Genomic DNA, 10,952 nt, shown 5'->3' on the forward strand with positions numbered 1-10,952 from the left:
TTACAGCTCAATCAATTAATAATGGAAACACAATTTTGGAAAGTATGGCCATCTCATTTAAAGAAACAAATTGCAAGCACTTTAGAAACATTCATCCAGCCACATAAAAATGTTCTAGCAATTGTTTCCTTCACAAAGCCACGTTAGGTCTAAGGTAAGTTGCCAAACATGTGAGAGGTTCTGGAAAAGGCAGTGGGTTAAGAGCAGGGACTTGGCAGTTTCTCCTGTTCATTGGCCAGGTGGCCTCAGGTAAGTTATTAATAATCTCTCTGGTCTCAGTTTCCTTACCTATAAATCAGTGATAATAATAATAGTCCCTCACACAACTATCAAGACAATTAAGTCCCTATAAATGTTCTCATGCTTGCAAAGCTCTTAGTGCAACGTCTGACACATGTTGTTAAGTACTTAATAACACTGGCTATTATTATCATGCTATCATTAAGAGTACGATGTCAGTGCCTTTAAGGATATTCTGTAATTTATGCTTTTCAGCAGTCTAAACTAAACCCCCAGTCAATATTACAAAAAATCTTTATTTATTACAAAAATCTTTTTTTTTTTTTTTTTTTCCGAGACGGAGTCTCGCTCTGTCGCCCAGGCCGGAGTGCAGTGGCATGGTCTCGGCTCACTGCAAGCTCCACCTCCCGGGTTCACACCATTCTCCTGCCTCAGCCTCCCAAGTAGCTGGGACTACAGGCGCCCACCACCACACCTGGCTAATGTTTTGTATTTTTAGTAGAGACAGGGTTTCACTGTGTTAGCCAGGATGGTCTCGATCTCCTGACCTTGTGATCCGCCCGCCTCGGCCTCCCAAAGTGCTGGGATTACAGGCGTGAACCGCCGCGCCCGGCTTTTTTTTTTTTTTTTTTTTTTTTTTTAAGATGGATTCTCTCACTTTCGCCCAGACTGGAGTGCAGTGGCGCGATCTTGGCTCACTGCAAGCTCCGCCTCCCGGGTTCACGCCATTCTCCTGCCTCAGCCTCCCGAGTAGCTGGGACTACAGGCGCCTGCCACCATGCCTGGCTAATTTTTTGTATTTTTAGTAGAGACGGGGTTTCACTGTGTCAGCCAGGATGATCTCGATCTCCTGACCTGGTGATCCACCTGCCTTGGCCTCCCAAAGTGCTGGGATTACAGGCATGAGCCACCACGCTTGGCCACAAAAAGTCTTTTTTAAAACAGATGGGTCGTTGAGGCTTAGAGAGGTTAAGTGACTAGCTTATAGTCACAGCCTACAGTAGTAGAGTTCAACATTGAACCCATGTCTGGGTTCATGGACTTTCTACCACACTTCATTGTTTCTAGAGAAAATCATAAAACGATTGCCAAGGCTCAGTTTTCTCCTGTGAGCTCAATTTCTGTTTTCTTTCCTTGATTGCAGTTTCCCTCTTTAAGGAAGAAAAGAAAGTGTTTTCCTGGATACCAGATATGCTGAGTTGGGACACGAGCTAAGGACAGAGGTGAGGAAACCCGCAGACAACACCGACATGCTCCTCATCTTTGAATCCCAGCAAACCTTTCCACTTGTGTGTGTGTGTGTATGTATATCTGTGTGTAAGTGGTGGTGGGACAGGGGGTGGTGGGTAGGATGGTGGGATGTTGGGATTGCTGAGTGGGAATAGGCAGTGGGAATGTCAAGAGTACTTTTGTTGTTGTTGTTGTTGTTTGAGACAGCATCTCACTCTGTTCCCCAGGCTGGAATGCAGTTGCTGATCACCTGCAGGCTTGAATTCCAGGGTTCAAGAGATCCTCCTACTTCAGCCTCCTGAGCAGCTGGGACTACAGGTGTGCACCACCATGCTGGGCTAATTTGAGACGGAGTCTGGCTTTGTTGCCCAGGCTGGAGTGCAGTGGCACGATCTTGGCTCACTGCAAGCTCCGCCTCCCAGGTTCACGCCATTCTCCTGCCTCAGCCTCCCGAGTAGCTGGGACTACAGGCACCTACCACCACGCCTGGCTACTTTTTTGTATTTTTAGTAGAGACAGGGCTTTACTGTGTTAGCCTGGATGGTCTCAATCTCCTGCCCTCGTGATCCGCCCGCTTCAGCCCCCCAAAGTGCTGGGATTACAGGTGTGAGCCACCGTACCTGGCTTTTTTTTTTTTTTTTTTTTTTTGAGACAGGGTATTGCTCTGTCACCCAGGCTGGAGTGCAGTGACACGATCTCGGCTCACTGCAAGCTCCGCCTCCCTGGTTCACACCATTCTCCTGTCTCAGCTTCCCAAGTAGCTGGGACTACAGGCGCCCACCACAATGCGTGGCTAATTTTTCGTATTTGTGGTAGAGATGGGGTTTGACCATGTTAGCCAGGTTGGTCTTGATATCCTGACCTTGTGATCCGCCCGTCTTGACCTCTCAAAGTTCTGGGATTATAGGCATGAGCCACTGCACCATACTGGGCTAATTTTTAAATTTTTTTATAGATGGGATCTTGCCATGTTGCTCAGGCTGGTCTTGAAGTCCTGGCTTCAAGCAATCCTCCCACCTTGGCCTCCCAAAGTGCTGGGGTTGTAGGCATGAACCACCACACCCAGCCGTGGGAGTATTTTTCTTCCCTTTCATTGATTCCAATAGATTGTGAGGAGCACAGGAGGGAGGAGAATCTAATTTTTATTTCATTTCTACCATTCATTTTCTCCTATGCAAAATCAAGGTTTGGGCTTGATGGGCTATCTTCAATTTTTTCTCTGGTGCTAATGTACTGATTCCATGTATAAGCAAATTAGAGAGCCCATGTAAACAGTATGGTGCCTGGTACAGGGTGGGTGTTCAATGAATGGCAACTGTCATTATTATTCACCCAGCACATTATATTCCTGAAAACCAGGAACTCCTTCCTGTCTGACCCACAGTAGTGGTGGAGAGGATCAAGGGCAATAATGATAATGGATGTGCTTAGGAGACGTAAGGTGAGGTATACCAGTACACCATCATGGAGCAGTCGCTGCTCTCCCTGTGCCTTCAGTGTGCGTGGTCTGTACCCCTCAGTCATTCCTTACCCACTCTACAGATTTTACTGAGAATTGCTATGAGCTGGGCACCGTTCTAGGCACTGCAGGCACCATGGCTAGTAAGACAGGCAAAGACCTGCCATCTGGAGCTTGTATGGGTGTAGGGTAGGGGGACGGGGAGAAGGGAGATAAACAAAAAACAAGTAAATTTACACTCCTTTATTGTGAATCATCTTTTCACTGGTCTTGTCTTAACTCCATGAAAACAGTGACAGTGTCCTGTGTGTTTTCTATTTATTTGTATTCTCCACCTGCTTTCCAATAAATGTCTTAGACATGCTGTTAAATCAATGCTGATTAAGTCATACTAACTTCTTGTAGCATCTTGATTAAATGGGCTCTCTAGAGTCAGACTTCTAGGTTCAAAATCCAGCTTTATGACTTGTTATTTATTTATGTATTTTTAATAATAACTGTATTTTTAATAAACATATTTACAACATGATGTTTTGATATACATATACATAGTAAAATGATTATTGCAGTTAAACAAATTAATGTATCCGTCTCTTCATACAGTTACCACTATTTTTGTGTGTGTGGTGAGAGCACCTGAAATCTCTTCTCTTAGAAAATTTCCAGTATTCGGCCGGGTGCGGCGGCTCATGCCTGTAATTCCAGCACTTTGGGAGGCCGAGGTGGGTGGATTACCTGAGGTCAGGAGTTTGAGACCAGCCTGGTCAATATGGTGAAACCCGGTCTCCACAAAAAATACAAAAATTATCCAGCCATCGTGGCACACGCCTGTAATCCCAGCTACTCAGGAGGCTGAGGCAGGAGAATTGCTTGAGCCAGGGAGACGCAGGTTGCAGTGAGCCGAGATTGTGCCACTGCACTCCAGCCTGGCTGACAGGGAAAGATTCTGTCTCCAAAAAAAAAAAAAAAAAGAAAAGAAAATTTCCAATATTCAATACAATATTATTAACTATACAGTAGTCCTCCCTTATCTATATTTTGGTTATTCTGGTTTTGCTTACTGCGGTTTCAGTTACTCTTGGTCAACCATGGTCAGAAAATATTAAATGGAAAATTCCAAATATAAACATTTACATAACTTTTATTACAGTATATTGTTATAATTGTTCTATTTTGTTATTATTGTTGTTAATCTCTTACTGTGCCTAATTTATAAAGTTTATCATAGGTAGTATAGGAAAAAACACATAATGTAATAGTATATAACAGGTACTATCCATGGTTTCAGGCATCCACTGGGGGTCTTGGAACATCCACCACAGATAAAGGGGCACTGCTGCAGTCCTCATACTGCACATTCGATTCTGCGTAACCACAACTTTGTGCCCTTTGAGCAGAATCTCCCAATTCCTCTTACAGCCCCACCACTGGTAGCCAAAGTTCTACTCTTTGCTTCCATGTATTTGACTTTTTTTGATTCCACATGTAAGTGAGATCATGTAGTATTTTCCTTTCTGTGTCTGCCTTGCTATTATTAATGATGACTTTGAACAAGTTGCTTACTTTCTCTGGGCCTAAATTTCTTCATCTGTAAAGTAAGATATTGAGCCTAACCTGTTTGGGGCAATGGAGCCATTTAAGAATCTGATGAGGGCTGGGCACAGTGGCTTATGCCTGTAATCCCAGCACTTCGGGAAGGGGAGGCGGGTGGATTGCTTGAGCTCAGGAGTTCAAGACCATCCTGGGCAACATGGCGAACCCCATCTCTACTAAAAATACAAAAATTAGCTGGGCATGGTGGCACGCCTGTAGTCCCAGCTACTCCGTGGGGAGGCAGGAGGATCGCTTGAGCCCAGGAGGCAAAGGTTGCAGTGAGCCAAGATCGAGCCATTGCACTCCAGCCTGGGTGACAGAGTGAGACCCTGCCTCAAAAAAAAAAAAAAAAAAAAAAAAAAGAAAAAAAAAGAAAAGAAAGGGCCAGGTGCGGTGGCTCACGCCTGCAATCCCAGCACTTTGGGAGGCCGAGGCGGGCAGATCACCTGAGGACAGGAGTTCGAGACCAGTCTGGCCAATGTGGTGAAACCACATCTTTACTAAAAATGCAAAAATTGGCTGGGGATGGTGGCAGGTGCCTGTAATCCCAGCTACTTGGGAGGCTGAGGTAGGATAATTGCTTGAACCCGGGAGACGGAGGTTGCAGTGAGCCGAGATTGTGCCACTGCAGTCTAGCCTGGATGACAGAGCAAGACTGTCTCAAAAAAAAAAAAAAAAAAAAAAAAAAAGCCCAGTGCCATGGCTCACACCTGTAATCCCAGCACTTTGGGAGGCCAAGGAAGGAGGATCACTTGAGGTCAGGAGTTTTAGACCAGCCTGGCCAACATGGTGAAACCCCGTCTCTACTGAAAGTACAAAAAAGTTAACCAGGCGTGGTGGCACATGCCTGTAGTCCCGGCTACTTGGGAGGCTGAGGCAGGAGAATGGCTTTAACCTGGGAGGCAGAGGTTGCAGTGAGCAGAGGTTGCGCCATTGCACTCTAGCCTGGGCCACAGAGCGACACTCTGTCTTAAAAAAAAAAAAAAAAAAAGGAACCTGATGAGGATGTGAGGGTGATCTGGTTGCAACATCTGTCACCCTATTGATCACCAGGGTTGGTTCTGTTACCGACCATAGTTTCTTGGGTTCTCAATGCAATAGAAATTGACATGAGGCCGAAAGAGTTTTCCCAGACAAGACTTCATTGGAGCTTTTGCCTGGACATAAGGGAGACAGCACAAGAGAGAATTCCCTGACTGACTCTGTGCAAATAGCTGGTAAGGCATTTTAATTAGGCAAAGCGTGAGAATTGACATCAGGGGTAGGGTACACAGGCTGGGCTGGGTAAAACATGTGAGTGGTAGGGTATGCAGGTTAGCATTATCTGGTTGTAATGGTTATCTTGAGGAATGGGCTAACTGGTAGTCTGGCTGGGGCAACAAGTCTGTAAATCAGTTGTTCAGCATTCCTTCCGAGGGGGAATACTCCACAACCTTGGTTTGATACTTGGATTTCCTAAGGCCAGTTCCTGGAATTTATGAAGTAAAAGACATGGTTAAACATGGTGTCAGTGAGATAGTGGTGTGCAGTTTGTGGCCAGTGGGAATGCATGAAAGAAAGCTCTAGTGCTGGTGAGCTGCAGCCAAGTCCCACTCCTAGTCAGTCTCAATTTGGCTGATCTAGCTGGCTAGGCCCGTGTCCCCTTCTCTCTCTACCGTTCCATGTGTGTCCCTCCTGAAGCTGCGCACTTGATTTAATCACCCAATGGGTTCTTCTTGCCTGCTGCCCAGATAGAGCAAGTTTATCAAGACACAGGAATTGCAATAGAGAAAGAGTTTGATACAAATAGAGCCAGCTAAACAGGAGACAGGGGTTTTATTAAGACTCAGATCAGCCTCCCTGAAGATTTGGAGGCTTGGGTTTTTTAAAGGTAGTTTGTCGGGCAGGGGGCGAGGGAAGCGGGAATGCTGATTGGTTGGGTCAGGGATGAAATTATAAGGAGCTGAAGCTGTCCTCTTGCACTGAGTCGGTTCCTGGATGGGGGTCAGAAGACCAGATGAGCCAGTTTACTGGTCTGGGTGGTGCCAGTTGATCCATCAGAAGGCAGGGTCTGAAAAATACCTCAAACACCAATCTTAGGCTTTACAATAATAATATTCGCTACAGGAGCAACTGGGGAGGTTAGTGATCTCAAGGCCTCTGGCTGCATGACTTCCGAGCTGTAATTTCTCATCTTGTGGCCAATGCGTTAGTTTTACAAAGGCTTTCTGGTCCCCAAGCAAGGAGTGGGTTTGTCTCAGGGAGGGGCTGTTATCGACTTTGTTTCAAAGTTAAACTATAAACTAAATTCCTCGCAAAGTTAGTGCTCCCTATGCCCAGGAATGAACAAGGGCAGCTGGGAGGTTAGAAGCAAGATGGAGTCAATTAGGTCAGATTTCTTTCACTGTCATAATTTTCTCATTGCTATGATTTCTGCAAAGGCCGTTTCAGAAGAGGACAACCTTCCCAAATAGGGGAGCATTGTTCTTTGGTCAAGGGTATACGAGTAGCTGCGCTCCCCTGCTAGAACCTCCAAACAAGCTCTCAAGGTCCATTTGTAGGAGAATGTAGGATAGTCAAACTTCCAAGACTCCAGACACATCCAAATGAGGTGTTGCATGTGGCAGTGTGCCTTTCTTAAAAAAAAAAAAAAACTCATGAAAGCTGTGAACACTTCCACCAATCTGTAGAGACCTACACAGACAGACACATGCAGTTTTGCATGTAAGTAGTTCATAGACCCTGTAGGCTCACTGATGGGCCTCTTGATCCACAGGGCTTGTTCCTATCAGCTTTCATGCCTCTGGCACCCCTTTTCCTAGCATAATCCTCTAAAGCCATGCCCATATCCCCTCCAGCCTAGTGTAACCCCTCTCCTCCCCTCCCTTCCCTTCCTGGCACAGTCTTTATTTTTATTTTTTTCTCTCCCATCACTCACTCTTTTCCAAAGCTAAGCTGGCTGCTAGCCAAGTCTCACATTGTGCTGTTAGGAAACCAAACGCAGGCAGAGAAAATGAAACCTTACTCCATCTGGATTCCAAAGCTTTTATCCGACATGGAGTTCCCCTCCTGACCTCGGACTGTTGGCAGCAGCTCTGGCTGTTCTGCTGCTCTTAAAAACATGCCTAAAGCAGGGAAATTCCCCTCTTCCTCTAGAAATCTGGGACCCCAAGAGAAGCCTGAGGCAAAGTCATTTCCTCCTAATGGACCTTAATTTTCCCCATCTGCAAATTGAAGAGTTACTTCCTGGTTGTTTCTCTCCTTCTTTGCCCCTGTTTACAAGTCTAAATATTCCCCACCTGAGACTGGAAGCGATCTCACTCTTTGTTTCTGAAGGACCTTGCGTGGGATAGGTGCTCCATTGGCACTGGGTGGAGGATCTGCCAGAGGCAATAGGGTGCAAGCCAAGACTCTGTAGCAGGCTCAGGGGACTTCCCAGGAGGAGGCAGAATTTGAACCCAAGACTCTACAACATCCTGGCCTTGATTTTTGGTCCAGCTCTGGTTTGTTCTTTCTGTGTTATTCTGTTCTGCTCCTCTCCTCCCCTCCCCCTCCCCTCCCCCTCTCCCCCCCTTCTGTCCCCTTACACTGTGCACTTTAATGCGCATTGCGGTATGTCAGGGTACTAACTTTGACAACTGCTCTCATAATTCCAACCACATTCAGGCTGAGGGTTGCAGCTTGGCTCCCCTCACTCTTCTCACCTTCACCACACAGGACATTGGCTGTGCACAGCCACTTGTTTATTGCAGCTGGAGACCACATACAGCGTGTTTGTTGATCAGAGCAGGGCTCACCTGCCTCTGGTTACTGGAGGAGCCTGTCACAAGATATCTTGGGGGTGGGGTGGCCGTAGGAACAAGGCCCATGGAGAAGCATCAGTTCTTCCAAATGGCTGGGTGCCAGATGACTTCAGACTGTCCTCCTGCTGATACCTTGGGGTCTGTTTTTGTTGTTGTTTTCCTCTGCATGTTGGTGGCTGGTGGCTTCTCCTCTCTTGGTATATACCCCCTCATGAAGTACTCTTCAAGAACTCTTATTGCTGGAGCACTGCTGTCCCCTGCAAACCCCATCACCCCTGCCCTCCGCCCCACTGCCTCCAGCCCCCAGGAGAGAGCCTGGTAAAGCAGGACAAACTTGGGGTTGAAATCAGACAGCGCATACTTTCTGTATGTCGTTTTTTGTTTGATTTTTCTTTAGAGGTGTTGCCCAGGCTGGAATGCAGGAGCCGATCTTTGCTTACTGTAACCTCAAACTCTTGTGCTCAAGCAATCATCCTGCCTCGACCTCCTGAGTAGCTGGGACTGCAGGTGCATGCCACCATGCCTAGCTATTTTTTTAAGAAAATGTTTTCTATTGAATGTGGCTTTTGTGGCAGATTTTTTTTTTTTTCCCTAAAGAGGGGATCTCACTGTGTTGCCTAGGTGGGTCTCAAACTCCTAGCCTCAAGTGATCCAGTCGCCTTGGCCTCCCAAAGTTCTGGGATTACAGGTGTGAGCACCACATCCAACCCTTTCTGTATGTCTTTTTTTTTTTTTTTTTTTTTTTTGAGATGGCATCTCACTCTGTTGCCCAGGCTGGAGTACAGTGGCACGATCTTGGCTCACTACAACCTCCGCCTCCCAGGTTCAAGTGATTTCTGGCTAATTTTTGTATTTTTAGTAGAGACAGCATTTCACCTTCTTGGCCAGGCTGGTCTCAAACTCCTGAACTCAAGTGATCCGCCCGCCTTGGCCTCCCAAAGTGCTAGGATTATAGGAGTGAGCCACCATTCCTGGCACTTTTTCATATGTTTTTGAACAAATATATTAACTATTTTTCACCTTGGTTTCCTTTCTGGAAATCGGGCTGAGAATACCTAACTCCTAGGATATTTCAAAGGATTAAATGAGGCAATCAATAAATTGCCCAACACCATTTCTGGCACAAAGTAGATACTTGGAAGACCGTTCCTTCCCTTTCTTTCCCCAATTGTCGAGGTGCCAGCATTTCTTCCCTCAGTGGCTTCCCCTCCCAGTAGAGATGTTCATCTCACCTGAGAGTTAGGAGACATGGCGGTGGGGGAGGGGAAGTTGGGGATTTTCTGTGAGCTGTCAGGCACCATGCTAAACACTACACATTATTTCACTTATTAGGAAGAAACACACAGAAAATGGTGATGACTCAGACCCGCCCTGAGCTCTCCTGCCCTCAGTGCAGTGGGCTACAGACACTCAGCCCCATGCTCTGTCCTTCACTGGATTTCTGTCTCTCAGAGCCTGGCCACGGAAGGGGACGTGATCCTTCCTTCTCCCTTCCTGGCTGTCTTTGCAGGCTAGTACACATACCCGTTTCAAAGAGTTTCACAGACAGGCTTAGGAAGGAAGCCTTAGAAAGGAAGTAACAAAGTTTCAGAATCTTACAGGACTCTAGTTGTAGTCTGGATGCTGCCCTTTTTTAGTTGGTCCTGGGAAGCCCCTTGGCTTCTTGCCTATTACTTCCATTCTCAGGGACGGGGGACCCAGTCCCCTGCTTCCCCACTATGCTGCTTCTCCTGCTTTCTAGTGTTAGGTTAGAGTATTAGGGCCCTTAGAACCTTCCTAGGCATTCAGTACATTTTTGAAGCTCTCCAGCTTGCATGAAAAAGTCCCCTTGGGGAATTTCCTCAAATTAGGGTTTGGAAATTTTGCACCATAGTCATTCCAGTGTCAGCTTTGGGTGGTGAAAAAAGCAAGGAATGAGAATTAAGAGACCTAAGCTCTAGTCCCATTGCAGCTCCAAACCTACTTGTTACATTTTGGCAAAGCACTTGCCCTTTGTAGGCCTAAGTTTCCTTATCTGTGAAATGAGGGTCTGACAGTGTTATTTATTTCCTTCTTAGTTAAAAGATACAGAAGTGAAGGATTTCTAGTACACTAGAGTGAGATTTGGGGGTAAGATTCCTGTTTGCCCCTAAAATCAGTTCACATTACTCCTCCTATGGGTAAGGCTGAGGGAGTAACATCCCCTCTTTCCCTCTTATCCATCAAAGGCCTGGGACTCACTTTACCACTTAGCTCATGAACTTCTGTGAGCAGCACTGCCCTCCTCCACTTAGCCACTCATTCCTACCTATCCACTCATCCCTTCACTCCTTCCTGTCCAGCATGCGTCTATTCATTCATCTGTTCCTTCACATCTACATCTTGTATCTGTTAAAATTCTTTGTGTTCACGGCGGGGCACAGTGACTCATGCCTGTTATCCCAGCACTTTAGGAGGCTGAGGTGAGAGGATCGCTTCAGCCCAGAAGTTCAAAACTGGCCTGGGCAACATAGGGAGACCCTTTCTCTACAAAACATTTAAAAATTAGCGGGGCATGATGGCACACACCTGTGGTCCCACTTACTCGGGAGGCTGAGGTAGAAGGATCACTTGGACCCGGGAGGTTGCAGCTGCAGTGAGCCATGATCACACCACTGCACCCCAGCCTT

General features: G+C 46.4%; 1 long non-coding RNA gene across 1 annotated transcript; it reads left to right on the forward strand.

Annotated features, from left to right (window-relative positions):
* The first annotated feature begins 898 nt into the window (after positions 1-898).
* LOC126939531 (uncharacterized) lies at positions 899-3,897 on the forward strand. Its single transcript, XR_007720408.1, has 3 exons — positions 899-1,463; positions 1,698-1,788; positions 3,533-3,897. It is a non-coding gene; the product is annotated as an uncharacterized LOC126939531 (long non-coding RNA).
* The last annotated feature ends 7,055 nt before the right edge of the window (positions 3,898-10,952 follow it).

The sequence above is a fragment of the Macaca thibetana genome, chromosome 16 (genome assembly GCF_024542745.1).
Source record: "Macaca thibetana thibetana isolate TM-01 chromosome 16, ASM2454274v1, whole genome shotgun sequence".
Lineage (NCBI taxonomy): Eukaryota > Metazoa > Chordata > Mammalia > Primates > Cercopithecidae > Macaca > Macaca thibetana.